Genomic DNA, 3,932 nt, shown 5'->3' on the forward strand with positions numbered 1-3,932 from the left:
CCCCGCTGGGGCAGTCACGCTGGGCGGTTGTGGGTTGTGGTGGGGCATGCGAAGGCGGGTGGTGGCAGCAGCCTTGTGTGACCACCAGCAGGATCTGGCCACCTTCCACTTCCACCAAACTCTCAACAGCGGTTTCCTCACTGGAGCAATGCTTGCGGGTGCTGGGGGGAGCCAGACAGGGCCAGTGCCCTGGGAAAAGCTTTCCTGGTCCTTTCACAAGTCTGATTGACTTCCACGTTTCATTTGTTTCTCTTGAGTTGTGCCCACCCTCCTGCTTCCAGCGGCTCAGCGGGGTGCTGCTGGGACACTGGTGGGGTGGGGATGCTGCCTCTCCCCTAAACCCCTGGGGTGGGGGGTACCAGGGCCATATGTGGCCATCCAGAGCGTGGGCATCCCTACAATGAGGTGCCTGTGGAGTGTGGTTTCCCCCAGAGGTGGGTGCCAGGCATCCCCCTGCACTGCAGGGTCCCATTGCTCTCAGGGTGCAGGTCCTGCCCAGTGCAGGGGCTGGGCAGAGCGAGGGATGTCCCCTGGGAGAGGGAGCACCCTGGCTGCTCTGTCCTGCTGAGCAGGGTCCATCCCTCTATGTCCTGGGACAGAAGTGGCCATGGATCACCAAAAGCTCAGGGTGAAGATCTTTATTGTCCACTTCTCTGGCTGGACCACAGCCTGAGCTGGGTGTGAGGTTCTCACTCCTTGGCATCCCTGCTGTCCACTGCAGCCTCAGGCTTTGGGTGGAAGAGGAAAGCATGGGAAGAAATGCATTTTAGCCTCCTACCAGCTCCTACCAGGGCTTTGAAGAAGGACTTTCCTTCCCTGCCATGTCCTGGCCATGAGGAAGATGGTGATGGTCAGCTGGGAACCTGCTGTGCTCGCCAGGGTTGGCCCCTCTGGCCATAACCGCGGGGAATTAGAGACGTGTGGAAAACTGTCTAAAAACCTGCACAAATATTTGCATTTCTAGAGCTTTTCCAAGTATTGGGGAACGCTGACAAAGTAGCAGCGTGGGCGATGCAGGCATGCTGAGAGGGTCTGCTTGGCTTTTCTTTTTGGGCAGGGTTTTGATGGCCAAACAGTTTTGTTTAAAATAAAAAAGCTAACTGAGCAAATGGGGAGATTTGCCAGTGCTGCTGCTGGCTCCTCTGCCAGCTCCTTGGGGCAAAACAGCCACCCCGATGCAGAGGGGGCTGTGAGCCTCCAAACCACCCCTGCCCTGGGCTGGTGAGTGCATGGCTCCAGTCTCGGTGCTCCATTTTCCTTCTCTGCTGAAGGGGTTTTTTGTGGGAAAGGGGCTCCCCGTGCCTGGTGCTGCTCTGCCCTGGAGCATCCTGAGGGTCTGGGGCTGAGGCTGAGTTGGTGGGTCTTCCCCAGAGCCTCACCCATCCTGCCCATGCCAGGGGATGCTCACCTGCTGTGGGCTCCTGCCTGTCCTGCCAGCTTTTGGCCATCGTAGCAGCCTAGGTGGAAAAGGGTGACTGGGGGAGAAGGGTGGCCACGGACCCTGGTGGCCCCAGGACCGCCCATCCCAAGCATGGGACAGCGGCTAGAATAAGGCGAGAAGCTGGGGGGACCCTGGACTATCCTATCCCACTGTGTTTCCCATCTCCACACCCATCTCCACCAGCTCCGGGGGCAGGTTGGAGCAAGCAAGCTGCAGGCACGTCCCAGCCTGCCGGCGTAGGGAGGGCTCAGGGCCATGGGCTGCAGGCCTGAGGGCCCTACGTGTCCCCGGGGGGTAGCTCTGGGGTGGTGACACCCAGCCCCTCAGCATGCCATCCACAGCAGGACAGCGTGACGATGTGTCCTGGCCCCACGCGGGGTGGGATGAGGTGGGCTTGGGCACAGTGATGGGGCTGGGGGCTTGGTGCAGGTGGAGGTGGGTCATTGTTTCTGGGTGTCACCGGTGCATCTGGCACCAAGAGGGCATGGGTGTGGGTGTGTGTGCAGTGATGAAACCCCCCGTTGCATGCATGTGCATGCGTGGTGGGACCAACTCATGCAGAGCATTGATATATGGGGCTGCCCCCCTGCTCTGGTCTGGGGGTCCAGCCATGTCCTGCATTTCCCCTCACCCCCAGGCTGGCGGGATGCAGCTGTACCTGGCACCTCGGGGTGCGCTGCGCTCGGGGGATGCAGGGGACCCATGGCTCAGTCAGGTTCAGGTAGACAGTGGTGAGGAGGGTCATCATGATGCTGGAGCAGTGAGTCAGGGACAGTCAGAGGTGTGCTGGGCAAGGGGGCCACCGCGCACCCCCGTGCAGTGGGCACCCATGGGTGGTGCTGGCCCTGGGGCTATGTGCAGGCAAGGGAATAAGCTCCTGCACGCGACAGCCTGGGCGGTGCAGCACATGTGCATGCGTGTCGGGGCAGGGCTCTGCCTCCCCGGGGCGGAGGATACGTGCAGATCAGCGCCGTGGTGATGGACCACAGGGGGACGAGCACCAGGTAGATGAGGGAGGACAGCAGGACCGCCATGATGTAGTCCGCGGTGACCGTCACGAAGAGGCAGGTGCAGAAGATCTTGTAGGAGCTGATGTGTTTCTTCAGCCATAGGCAATGCTGGTGAAACTGGTGTGGCACAGGAATGCTGGTGGGTAGGAGCCCATTGTTCCCGTACACCCCGTGGGGCCAGGAGCAGCCAGGGCTGTGGCCACCTTCTGCACAGTGCTGCATGCAGGGGCCGCGTGTGCATGGTGGGGTGTGTGTGTGTGCTTGTGCAAGGCTGGGGTGAGTGTGTCTGTGTGTGCAAGGAGCGTGCAAGGGGTGTCTGAGTGCACAGGGCTGGGTGTGCAGTGTGTGGGATGTATGGACGGGGGTATAGAGGGTGCAACATGGAGAGCTGTGTGTGCCAGGCACAATGTATAGGGCTAGGTGTAGGGTACGGTGTGTAGGGGCTGCAGGGAGTGGGGCTGGGTGTGCAAGGTGTAATGTATAGGGATGCGTGTATATGGGGTGCAGTGTGTAGGGCTGAGCATGCAAGCTACAGATAGGGTTTATAGGGTGCAGTGTGCCAGGTTAGGTGCGGGGCACAGTATATAGGGCAGGATGTGTAGGAACAGGGGCCCAGGTCTTGGCTAATGGGGCTGAGGGGTGGGGTGTGTAGCAACTCGGACAGGCGCAGAGCCCCCAGGTTCCTGGGGTGCCCCGTGTCCCTCACCTCCACGGAGCAGTTGCAGAGGGGGCAGCGGAGGACACGTGGCCAGCTGTGATGGTGGCACTTGGGTAGGCAGCGCCGTCTCGCTGCGCCGCAGAGCCCCTGCTTCAGCCTGTCCTCCCAGGCCACCGCTGCAGGAGACACGTGGGGAGACGGTGTCCCCCCAGCCCCACGGCCAGCCCCTGGGGCCGCCCCGCCATGGAGCAGCCCCTGCTTCCCTGTCACCCCACCTAGCTGGAGGAGCCCCAGGTCGACTATGCTGAGCAGGATGAAGCTAGTGAGAGCCAGGAGGAAGAGGACAGTGGAGGAGCTGGGGACCAGCAGTGTGACATGCAGAGCCAGCCAGCCGCACCTGCGAGCAGGGCGACAGGGAGGATGGCTGCTGGAGGGGGTGGTGGGGAGGAGGGCGCAGATCCAGGCCATTTGAGCTGATGCCTGGCTCTCATGTCTCAGGGACACTGGCATGAAACAGCAGCTCTGCTGCCCCACGTCCCTGGGATGGGGCTCGGCCCATGGCTATGGGGTGACTTACAGGAAGGAGACCAGCAAGCTCAGGTAGATGAGGGTGCGGAAAGGAAGGGGGTTGAGAAGCTCCATGGTGGGCCAGGCAGCTGCACAGCCCTGACCTCGCAGGATGGACACCATCCCGCTCCCACACAGCCACAGCAAACAAATCCCCCCCATTCCATTCCATTCCATTCCATTCCATTCCATTCCATTCCATTCCATTCCATTCCATTCCATTCCATTCCCATGGCAACTGCAGCATCACTCCCTC

Source organism: Egretta garzetta, unplaced genomic scaffold (assembly GCF_000687185.1).
Source record: "Egretta garzetta isolate BGI_Z169 unplaced genomic scaffold, ASM68718v1 scaffold333, whole genome shotgun sequence".
NCBI classification, from domain to species: domain Eukaryota; kingdom Metazoa; phylum Chordata; class Aves; order Pelecaniformes; family Ardeidae; genus Egretta; species Egretta garzetta.